Here is a 12,791-nt window from a genome sequence, read left to right on the forward strand (position 1 = left end):
GCAAGAGAGTTCCAGAAAAACATTTACTTCTGCTTTATTGACTACGCCAAAGCCTTTGTCTGTGTGGATCACAGCAAACTGTGTTACTGTCCGTTTTCCCTTTAGTAGTTGTTAGCATTTGCCTTATGTATTGAGGTGCTCCTATTTTGGGTGCATATATATTTATAATTGTTATATCTTCTTGGATTAATCCCTTGATCGTTACGTAGTGTTCTTCTTTGTCTCTTATAATGGTCTTTATTTCAAAGTCTATTTTATCTGATATGAGTATTGCTACTTCAGCGTTCTTTTGGTTTCCATTCACATGGAATATCTTTTTCTAGCCTCTCACTTTCAGTATATATGTGTCCCTAGGTCTGAGTTGGGTTTTTTGTAGACAGCACATATGGGGTCTTGTTTTTGTATCCATTTAGCCAATATGTATCCTTTGGTTGGAGCATTTAGCCCATTTACATTTAAGGTAATTATTCGTATATGATCTTGTTATCATTTACTCTGTTGTTTTGGGTTTGCTTTTGTAGGCCTGTTCTTTTTGTGTTTCCTGTCTAGAGAAGATCCTTTAGTGTTTGTTGAAGAGCTGGTCTGGTGGTGCTGAATTCTCTTAATTTTGCTTATCTGTAAAGCAAATTTGATTTCTCCTTTGAATCTAAATGAGATCCTTACTGGATAGTAATCTTGGTTGTAGGTTTTTCCTTTTCATCACTTTAAGTATTTCTTGCCGTTCCCTTCTGACCTGTAGAGTTTCTGTTGAAAGATCAGCTGTTAGCTTTATGGGGGATCCCCTCACATGTTATTTGTTGCTTTTAATATTTGTTTTTTTGTGTTTCATTTTCGTTAATTTAATTAATTGTGTTAATATTTATCTTGGCATGTTTCTCCTCGGGTTTATCCTGTATGAGGCTCTCTGGGCTTCCTAGACTTAGGTGGCTATTTCCTTTCCCATTTTAGGGCAACTTTCAACTATAATATCCTCAAATATTTTCTCATGGCTTTTCTTTTTGCCTTCTTCTTCTGGGACCCCTATGATTCGAATGTTGTTATGCTTAATGTTGTCCCATTTTATTGTTCAGTTGCTCAGTCATGTCTGACTCTTTGCCACCCCATGGACTGCTGCACACTGGGATTCCCTGTCCTTCACCATGAGGTGAGCTCTGTTGTCCAATAGCTCTTCTCATTACTTTTTATTCCTTTTTCTTTATTATGTTCTGTTTTAGTTATTTCCACCATTATATCTTCCAGCTCTCATCCATTCTTCTGCCTCAGATACTCTACTGTTAGTTCCTTCCAGTGTATTTTTAATCTCAGTTATTGCATTGTTAATTGTTTATTCTTTAATTCTTCAAGGTCTTTGTTAAATATTTCTTGCATCTTCTCAATTCATGCCTCTGGTCTATTTATTTGTGCCTCCAGTTTATTTTCAAGGTTTTAGATCATATTTACTATCATTACTCTGAAATCTTTTTCAGGTAGATTGTTTCCTCTTCATTTGTTTGGTCTTGTGGGTTTTTATTAAGGTGTTAATCATTCCTTTTCTCTTGGGTCTAATATTTTAATAATGTATTTCACATAGACCATTTCTTTAACAGAAATTAATAGTATAGAAATTCTTTTTTACATATTTATTGATTATGAAAATAATACATACTTAAATTGCTTGGGATTCTGATTGCAAGCGATAGAAATATGTGAATTAACTTTAGCAAAACAGTTCAGTTTATTAGCTTCCTTTGAGTAGGCATCTGAAGACACAGGGTGAAGCTGGTATTATGTAAGACTGCAACAAGGGACCCTTGTGTTTTTTTTACTGACAATGTGTTTTACATTTTTAGGAAATGTTTTCAATGTAGTTGAAAAATACATGTACAAAAATGTACATTTAGAAATTATATATATATATATATATATATACATACATGGGTTTCCCTGGTGGCTCAGATGGTAAAGAATCCGCCTGCAGTGTTGGAGACCTGGGTTCAATCCCTGGGTTGGCAAGATCCCCTGGAGGAGGGCATGACAATCCATTCTAATATTTTTGCTATGAATAGAGGAGCCTGGTGGGCTGCAGTCCATAGAGTCGCAAAGAGTCGGACACGACTGGGCAATTAAGCACAGCACAACACGTACGTGTTTTTATATAACTTGTATATTTATAATGTTATGTTTATTTTGTCATGGAACAGCAAGTTGTAATCTGTACATTTCATGTATGTATATTATATATATATATTTTTAATGGGTGGATAGAGAAATAACTGAGTGTGGGATTCTGTATCAGTATACGTATACCTTATCATGGCTCTGTGACTTGGCAAATAATTTGTCTTATCTGTGAGTCTTTGTATGTAAAAATGAAGATAATAGTATTCTCTATCATGGGGTGGCTTTGAGGTTAACAAGATAATAAAGAGTGTTTAGAAGCATCCTTTATAAGTAGTGAACATGGGCTAAATGTTAGTTATTATAAATGCTGTAATATTTATATTACACTTTTGTTGTTGTTGTTCAGTCACTAAGTCATGACTGATTCTTTCTGACCCCATGGACTCCAGCATGCCAGGCTTCCCTGTCCTTCACTATCTTCCAGAGTTTGCTCAAATTCATGTTCATTGAGTCAGTGATGCTGTTTTATCCTCTGCTACCGTCTTCTCCTTTTGCTTTCAGTCTTTCCCAGCATCAGGTTCTTTTCTGATGAGTTGGCTCTTCACATCACCTATCCAAAGTATTGGAGCTTCAGCTTCAGCATCAGCCCTTCCAATGAGTATTCAGGACTTATTTCCTTTAGGATTGACTGGTTTGATCTCCTTGTGGTCCAAGGGACTCAAGAGTCTTCTCCAGCATCACAACTTGAAAGCTTCAATTCTTCGGCATCCAGTCTTCTTTATGGACCGACTCTCACATCTGTACATGACTACTGGAAATACCTTAGCTTTGACTATATAGACTTTTGTCTGCAAAGTGATATCTTTGCTTTTTAATATGCTGTCTAGGTGTGTCATAACTTTTCCATGGGTTGGAAAACTCAACAGTGGCCATAGGACTAGAAAGGATCAGTTTTCATTCCAATCTCAAGGAAAGACAATGCTAAAGAATGTTCACATTACCATACAGTTGCACTCATTCCATGCACTAGCAAGGTTATGCTAAAAATCCTTCAAGCTAGCCTTCAGCAGTATGTGAACTGAGAACTTGCAGATGTACAAGCTGGGTTTAGAAAAGGCAGAGAAACTAGAGATTAAATTGCTAACATTCATTGGATCATGAGGAAAGCAAGGGAATTCCAGAAAAACATCTACTTTTGCTTTACTGACTTTGCTAAAGCCCAAGCAAAGAGAAACTAAAGAACCTCTTGATGTAAGTGAAAGAGGAGAGTGGAAAACCTGGCTTAAAACTCAACATTCAAAAAACAATCATGGATCCAGTCCCATCACTTCATGGCAAATAGATGGGGAAACAATGGAAAAACAGTGACAGACTTAATTTTCTTGGACTCTAAAATCACTGCAGATGGTGACTGCAGCCATGAAATTAAAAGACGTTTGCTCCTTAGAAGAAAAGCTGTGACCAACCTAGACAGCATATTAAAAAGCAGAGACATTATTTTGCTAACAAAGGTCCCTGTAGTCAAAGCTATGGTTTTTCCAGTAGTCATGTATGGATGTGAGAGTTGGACTAAAAAGAAAGCTGAGTGCCAAAGAATTGATGCTTTTGAACTGTGGTGTTGGAGAAGACTCTTGAGATCACTTGGACTCCAAGGAGATCAAACCAGTCCATCCTAAAGGAAACCAATTCTGAATATTCATTGGAAAAACTGATGCTGAAACTGCAGCTCCAGTACTCTGGGCACCAGATGTGAAGAATTGACTCATTGGAAAAGACCCTGATGCTGGGAAAGATTGAAGGTAGGAGAAGAAGGGAATGACAGAAGATGAGATGGTTGGATGGCATCACCAACTTGATGAACATGAGTTTGAACAAGCTCCGGGAGTTGGACAGGGAAGCCTGGAGTGGTGCAACCTATGGGGTCACAAAGAGTCAGACGTGGCTGAGTAGCTGAACTGAACTTGACTGTATGGATCACAACAAACTGGAAAATTCTTAAAGAATTGGAAGTGCCAGACCACCTTACCTGTATCCTAAGAAATCTGTATATGGGTCCAGAAGCAACAGTTAGAACTTTACATGTAACAACTGACTGGTTCCAAATTGGGAAAGGAGTACGGCAAGGCTGTATATTGTCACCCTGCTTATTTAACTATTATGCAGAGTACATCATGTGAAATTCCAGAGTGGATGAATTCCACCTGAAATTGAGATATCAACAATCTCAGATATACAGATGATATCACTCTAATGGCAGAAAGTGAGAAGGAACTAAGGAGCCTTTTGATGAAGGTGAAAGAGGAGAGTGAAAAAGCTGGCTTGAACCTCAGTATTCAGGAAACTAAGATCATGATATCCAGCCCCATTATTTCATGGCAAATAGAAATAATTTGCCATGAAAATTACATCCATACATCATGTATGGATGTGAGAGTTGTTCCATAAAGAGGTCTGGGTGCTGAAGAATTGGTGCTTTTGAATTGTGGTGCTCAAGAAAACTCTTGTATTCCTTGGAGTGCAAGGAGATCAAACCAGTCATTCCTAAAGGAAATAAACCCCGAATATTCATTGGAAGGATTGATGCTGAAACTGAAGCTCGAATACTTTGGATAGGTAATGTGAAGAGCCAACTCATCAGAAAAGAACCTGATGCTGGGAAAGATTGAAAGCTAAAGAAGAAAAGGGCGACAGGGGATGAGATGGTTAGATAGCATCACTGACTCAATGGACATGAATTTGAACAAACTCTGGGAGATAGTGTTGTACAAAGGAGCCTGGCATGCTGCAGTGCATGGGGTCTCAAAAAGTGGGACACAGCATACAACTGGATAACAACAATGGGATTGCCTGATGGCTCAGTGGTAAAGAATTTGCCTGCTAAGCAGGACACCCAGGTTCAATCCCTGGGTTGGAAAGATGCACTGGAGAAGGAAATCGCAACCCACTCCAGTATTCTTGCCTATAGAATTCCATGATCAGAGGAGCCTGGTGGGCTATAGTTCATGGGATTGCAAAAGGGTCTGACACTACTGAGCAAGTCAACAACAACGATGGATAGATACATATGGATTTTGTACTGTGCTTTTTTCACTCTTCTGTTTGTTTTCTTTGTTATATTTTTGAACTTTTAACACCTTTTGGAAAACTCATAAGCCTAAACGAGAGAATATTTGGAGTTCCTTGGTGATCTTAACTTTCCTCTGAAACATGGCATTTTGGGAAAAACTACTTGAGCATGCTAGCCTTTAACCCAGAGGTGTGATGTTTTCAGAAGGAATGGGAGATGACTAACACCAAATCTTAGTCATGATTTATGGTTGTTGCTTTAATGTGTCAATTATCAAGATCAGTATATCCCTTTCGTGAACTGAAAAGATAATTTTTTGATTTAAAGAGTCGAAAGATCAGCCAGGGACTCTTTACCAGTGATTAAAATGACAGTTTTTCGTTAGTAGTATAAACCATATTGTGATTACATTTTAAGTTTCTGTTTATTTTTGTGTTCTGCAGGATAACCGATTTGTTATTTGCACTACTTATGTGGGATTTATTGTTGCTGCCCGTTTGATATTTTCAGATATGTTCTGTTACCCTCCTAAAGGTTGCTAATACATTTTTTAATGGGACTGAATAGTTGCCGGGGACCAGCCCTGGCTGATCCAGGGTATTCGAAGGAGAGACGGCGTAGGCGAAGATCAGGAAACAATTGCTTAATTAAATGTTAATTAAGGATATAAAGAGTAATAGAATGAGGATAGCTCAGTAAAATTCAGTGAAGAAAAGAGGCTGAAATAAGGATAGCTCAGTGAGGAAATTCAGTGGAGAAAAGAGGCTGAGTAGCTTGGTTTATGCGGGAGACCAATAAAACTTCAAGACAAGAAGTTTGCACCACTTACGTAGGCCGCAGGCGTCCTTCCGTTCTCCCGAAGGAGAGGAGACACTGAGGCCTCCCCGGTCGGATCTTAGAAGCCCAGGCATAATTAGTAAGCATGGCGGGTTCTGCGCTCCAGATGGAGACTCAGCCAGAGTGAGAGAGAGAGCGACATGGGGAGACCAGTATTTCGAGAAACTGATCCCAATTCTTTATTTTCCATGGTCTACTTTTATACACTGAGATGTTATGCAAAAGTCACGTGGGGACAGCAGTCCTGACCTTTATCAAAGTCAGGTGCTTCACACAAATGTATACAGAGGTCTTAGGGGTGTTACATCATCTTCTGGCCAGGGGGGGCCTGCTGACAATTTACGACCCTCTCCTTGTGACAACGGTCAGTCAACCAGGACACTTATTTCTCCAGGGGTGATTATTCTTAAAACAGACACCACCCAAATAAAGTTACATTCCTATAGGGTGATGGTGTAGTGGGTTTTAGTTAAGGAAAGAATTTACTTAGCCTAAGGTCTAATGTGATTAATATCAAAGGTTAATACTTATTTCTTCTATATTCATTAATGTGTGTAAGGGCAGGGGATGTGGAGACTTAGCAACAAACATTGGCTCAACAAATGAAAAACCCTTCACCAATACAATTTCTAATCAGCCCATTATACTTATACTAATAGTTTTCTAACTTCTCTAAAGAACCTGTTTTTAGAGGGTTTAAAGCATCTCGTGCCTCTCACGGTTGGGAGGCTGTGAGCAATCACATGTGGCTGGACGAGCCTGTCAGGCAGGCTAGAGAACCTTCAGAGGAGTTTGTAGGTTAAAACACTCTTGTCACGCCCAAGAGTTTTTATTGACTGGAGCTCTAGGTTAACTCCTTCTCCGAAAGAGGTGGTGGGGGACAGCCCCCTGTAAAGTCAGAGGTGTAGGTGAGAGCACAAAGTAGTAAAGTAGGCAGGCTCTGGTTATGGGGGTAGATACTCGAGGATTTCCAGGGGGACTCCTGAGGCTCGATCCCACCTTTGCGTATGTCGAGCCTCCTTCCTCATGACCTTTGTCATGGGCAGAGTACCTCACTCTGGCCCCCAACAAATAGTGATATAATGAATGTGATTTTTTGAATTGTAATGAATTATGTCAACATTTGGAAGACCTGCAAAACTCAGAGAATGAGTATTCTTCAAATGATCAATGTCCGATATTACATAATCATACATGGGTAAAAGTTTCATTTGAGGTTTAAGATCAATGGATTTTAATCTAAAACTCATCAAGTTTTGAGGTTGTATCATAAATTTGCATATATATATAATATATAAAGTTTCCTGAAAGGCCTTTAAAAATACTTTGTCCTTTTTCCAACTACATTTGTGCAAGGCTGGATTTTCTCTATATACCATAACCAAAACATGACATTTATTATATTTAATGTAGAAGTGGTACAGAGTCCAGATGTCTTCTGTTAAACCAGACATTAAAGATATTTGCACAAATGCAGCACATACTCTTCCAACTATTTTTAAGAATATAAAAATATTCTGTTTTTCCTGAAATGTATTTTTTAACATGTAAATATTGTTGGTTGTTAATATTAAATGAATTAATTAGTATTTTCTAATTTTTAGTTTTAATTTCTAATACAGTAAGTATTGATGTATATAAAATTAATGTAAACAGAAATTATTTAGGGTTATTAAGAATTTTTAATAGTCTGAAGGGCTCTTGTGTTTAAAATGTGGAGAACTGCTAGTTTGGATGAAAGAAAACAGAAGATACATGGCAACTGAATGTAATTCATGGTCCTAGATTGAATACTCTCCAGGAGGAAATGAAACCACTCTAAAGACCATTATTGGAGGACTTGCCTGGTGATCCAGTGGTTAGAAATCTGCCTTCTAATGCAGGGGATGTGAGTTCAATCCTTGTTTGGGGAACTAAGATCCCACATGCCATGTGGCAACTAAGTGTGCGTATGTGTTGCACACCACAAGTAGAGAGAAGCCCATGTACCTGAAGTAATTACTGATGTAGCCAAAAAAAAAAAAGTGGGACCAAGAGATGGAAATGGTCCCCTGATTAAAAAACAACAACAACAAAGATTATTATTGGGACAGATAACAGGATTGGACTATGGACTATGAATTAATTATAATTTTATCAATGTAAATTTCTTGAATTTGATAATTGTGTTGTAGTTAGGTATGAGAGGAAACAGTAGTCTTAAGAGTTTAATACATGCAACATATTCTCAAATGGTTTAGAAAAATAAATATACAAATATACAGGTACATATACCGATGTACATATATGTACATATGTGTAGAAAGAGAAAATGATAAATGAGGCAAAAATGTTACAAATTGGTGAATTCTGTATATGGCTAAATAAGAGTTCTCTATTATTTGTACAATTTGAAAGTATTTCAAAATAGAAATTAAAAACTTATGAAGTAATGTAATGAATCTCTTAGAAGCAGATTTTACAGATTAACTGGTGAGAGTTTTATTGTGCTTGTGAATGACTGAGATTTTGAGCAGTTTATCAGTTCAGTTCATTCGCTCAGTGGTGTCCGACTGTTTGCGACCCCATGGACTGCAGCACGCCAGGCTTCTCTGTCCATCACCAGCTCCCCGAGCTTGCTCAAGCTTATGTCCGCTGAGTCAGTGATGCCATCCAACCATCTCATCCTCTGTCGTCCCCTCTCCTCCTGCCTTCAGTCTTCCAGCATCAGGATCTTTTCCAGTGAGTCAGTTCTTTGCATCAGGCGGCCAAAATATTGGAGCTTCAGCTTCAGCGTCAGTCCTTCCAATGAATATTCAGGACTGATTTCCTTCAGGATTGACTGGTTTGATCTTGCTGAACAGTTGATAACTGGCTATGGCACCCCACTCCAGTACTCTTGACTGGAAAATCCCATGGACAGAGGAGCCTGGTGGGCTGCAATCCATGGGGTCTCTAAGAGACAGACATGACTTCACTTTCACTTTTATGCATTGGAGAAGGAAATGGCAACCCACTCCAGTGCTCTTGCTTGGAGAATCCCAGGGATGGGGCAGCCTGGTTGGGCTGCCGTCTATGGGGTCGCACAGAGTTGGACACGACTGAAGCGATTTAGCAGCAGCAGCAGCATAAACTCCTTTGGAGTTGTCACGGCTTTTCAGAGGACACTCCTTGTGCTCTGCTGCCCCCTAGTGACATTTATGCTCATCAGCATTTTATTGTGCAAGTACAGTAAGTTGGGAATTTATAATAAATCATTGTAGTTATCATTTAAAAGTACTTTAGTAATTTTAATTAAGCAAAGTAACTTTTAAGGGGAGGTTGGGGAAGATACTACCCTGAGGCCGAATCTCATGATCTTTTTTTTTCCTAATTTTTTAAAAACTATATTTTTGTTCTTAGAGTTCCTTTCTATTGTATCCTTAATCCCTCCTCCCTCCCACCTCTCTTTTTTGAAGATAGTATTTATTGGTTCCTCATCTGACAGAGATATCTCTAGGATATAGTGAAGGACAGGGAAGCCTGGTGTGCTGCAGTCCATTGGGTCGCAAAGAGTCAGATGCGACTTAGCGATTGAATAGCAACATCTGACAGAAATAGTAAAACTTCCTGTGTTTTCTTTTCTGTGACCACAGATATTAGTCAATAATATTATCTTAGTGTTTTACTTTATAGCCTTAAAATGTTTAGAATTCTGCTAGCCCATAATCTCTCATTTGCAATTTGAAAGTACCAAAGATTTTGAAATCATTTGTTATTAAAAGCTATCTGAATTTATTTGGTGAGAAAACTTAATGTGAGTTGATATGAGATAGTCTTTCTTTATATTTACCACTTGTGTGAATATTCCTGCATTTTGCTGCAGAGTTACTGATGTGATTGATTAGGGAATGTTTCTTAAGACCTCACTGGGGATGTTATATATAAAGCACGCACTATAATTATTTTTTAAAATCTGCAAAAATCTGAATTATGGAACATTTCTGCTCCAAGGATTTTAGATTAGGGATTGTAGACTTGTATCTGATTTGCTTAGCTTTGACTCCCAGTCACTATGTATTAAGCATCACCAGTTTATACTACTTTCTTTTTTCTCTTTTTTAATTAGTTGTATAATTTTTACATGCTATTTAAAAATTTTTATTGGAGTGTAGTTGACTTACAGTGTTGTGTTATCACATACTATTTTTATATACCATATTTTGTCACTCTTAATCTGATCTTTTTGTCTTAGGGTTGCAGTTAAGTATGTTCCCTCATTACTTCCAGTCTTTTTTGTTGAAGTTTCTCGTGTCATTTAGTTTGGTTGGAGTTTCTTCTCTACCAATTCAGAATGATTCAAACAATAATTTTTGGATTATTAGATTTTCAGAATGACTGCTCTGTAGACTGTATATTCAGAGGACAGTTTCATTGATCTTAAAATTTTGACTCATATGTTGTTTCCCTGAGTATTGACTTCTGGTGTTCAATGTTGTCCGATGGCTGCTGGGTTTTGCTTATATGATTACTGACTGTTTATTTTTTCATTTGATGTCTTTTGGTTCTTCTTTTTCTAATCTACTTCTTATATGAAGTACTTTTCTGAGTACTTCATATTAAGTATTATATGAAGTACTATTCTGAGTACTTTATATAAGTAGAGTTGTGCAGTATTTGTCTTTTTCACTTAGGATAATGTCTTCAGGTTTCACTCGTGTTAGTACGTGTTAGAATTTCCTTCTTTTTAAGGCTGAATAATATTCCATTGTATGTGTACCACATTTTGTTTACCCATTCGTCTGTTGATGAGCACTTGAGTTGCTTCCTGCTTTTGACTCTGGTGAATAATGCTGCTATGAACATAGATGTTTAAATATCTCTTTGAGTCCCTGCTTTCACTTTTTTGGAGTATGTACCGAGAAGTAGAATTGCTGGATTACATAGTAAATTATTTTTAATTTTTTGAGGGACCACTAAAATGTTTTCTGTAGTAGATGTACCATTTTACATTGCCCGCTTTAACTTTCAAGGGGCTTTTTTTTTAAACTTAGTTTTCGGATTTTAAGCTGGCAGTTTATTTTTTGTTTTTAGCACTTTACTGTATCATTCAGTTGTTGTTTGACATGTATTTCCTGTTAAACAGTTAGCTGTTAATGTTGTTCCTTTTATATTTTTTACCATGTTTTTGGTTTTCTGCAGTTTTACTATGAGGTATTGAGGTATAGTTTTCTTTGTGTTTATCCTTTTGGGGTTTGTAGAGCTTGAAACTGTGGACTGATGTCTTTCATTAGTTTTGGGAAACAGTTGACTATGATGTTTTCAATATTACTACCACCCCATTATAAAAAGAGTAGACCTCTTTCTGCAGAGTCACAAATTCAAAACTATTTCTTAGTAACCACTAAGATATTATTTACTTTTTTTACTCACATTTCTGTTGGAGAATATAGTGAAGTATCCGAGAGGCTATATGATATGTGAGGACTATCATTGTTTTAATGGGTAATGTAATATATGCTTGTATATAGTTATATTTAAATTCTTATTCAACTTTAATTTTTAATGTGATAAATGTCAATAAAAATAACCACATATACAAAATTTTTTGGGGACCTTCATATTTTTTAAGAGCATGAAAATATCCTTAAGCCAAATAGTTTGAGAACCGCTGGGATACACATTTTGACTCTTATCTCATACATTTCATATAGTCTTACATATTTTATGGACTTCCCAAGTGGTGCAAGTGGTAAAGAATCCACCTTGCATCTCCATCTGGAGATTCAAGAGATGCATCCCAGGGTTGGGAAGAACCTTGGAGTAGGAAATGGCAACCCACTCCCATTTTTCTCGCCTGGAAAACTCTATGGACAGAGGAGCCTGGTGGGCTACAGTCCATACGGTCACAAAGAGTTGACACGAATGAGCACACACATGTGTATGTGTTGCATTTTACATATTTTTATTTTCTTCTTTATGCCTTAATCTGAATATTTTCTATTAATTTATCTTCACTAATCTTCTCTTGCTGAAAAACCATTCTATTGGAACTCTTAATTTTAAAAATTACAGTTTTCATTTCTTATTTTTCTCAGTTTTTAAATAACATAGATTTCAATGCTCTGGTGAATTTTCCATCTTTTTATCTGTTTTGTTCATCTTTTTCTTATCATATTACTCATAGACATTTTAAGTCTTTTTCTCATAACTTCCAATATCTAGATCATCTGGATCTTGATTTTCAGTTTTATGGTCTTCCTTGGCATGCCTGGTAATTTTGGACTGAATGGGAATTTAAAATTTTAAAATTTTAAAATTCATGGAGGTTCTGAATAGCCTTCTCTTGCTTAAGGTTAAACTGTCTTCCCCTTACCCCTTTCTAAGGTGGATAGAATGGCAGTGATCTCAATCCAGTCAGGGACAGAACTGTGGCTATCTCTGGTTCAGGACTGCCTTTTGATATAAGTAAGTGTAAGTGAAGTCGCTCCGTCGTGTCCAACTTTTTGCGACCCCATGGACTGTAGCCTACGAGGCTCCTCTGTCCATGGGATTTTCCAGGCAATAGTACTGGAGTGGATTGCCATTTCCTTCTCCAGTGGATCTTCCTGACCCACGGGTTGAACCTGGGTCTCCCGCATTGTAGACAGACGCTTTACCATCTGAGCCACCAGTCTTTCACATATTCTAAAGAGCCTTGAAGTGATGATTAAGTTCCCTTTCTTCAGATGGCGTGAGGTTGAACATTTTTTCATGTGTTTATTAGCCATCTGTATGCCTTCTTTGGAGAAATGTCTGGAACTTCACCTCTTAAGTCTCTAATTTATGT

At 37.4% G+C, this 12,791-nt stretch overlaps 1 protein-coding gene across 4 annotated transcripts in view; it reads left to right on the plus strand.

Moving 5' to 3' along the window:
• EXOC6B (exocyst complex component 6B) overlaps window positions 1–12,791 on the plus strand; it is a 722,047-nt gene that overhangs the window by 51,518 nt on the left and 657,738 nt on the right. The window lies entirely within an intron of this gene.

The sequence above is a fragment of the Bos indicus genome, chromosome 11 (assembly GCF_029378745.1).
Source record: "Bos indicus isolate NIAB-ARS_2022 breed Sahiwal x Tharparkar chromosome 11, NIAB-ARS_B.indTharparkar_mat_pri_1.0, whole genome shotgun sequence".
In the NCBI taxonomy this organism is placed as follows: domain Eukaryota; kingdom Metazoa; phylum Chordata; class Mammalia; order Artiodactyla; family Bovidae; genus Bos; species Bos indicus.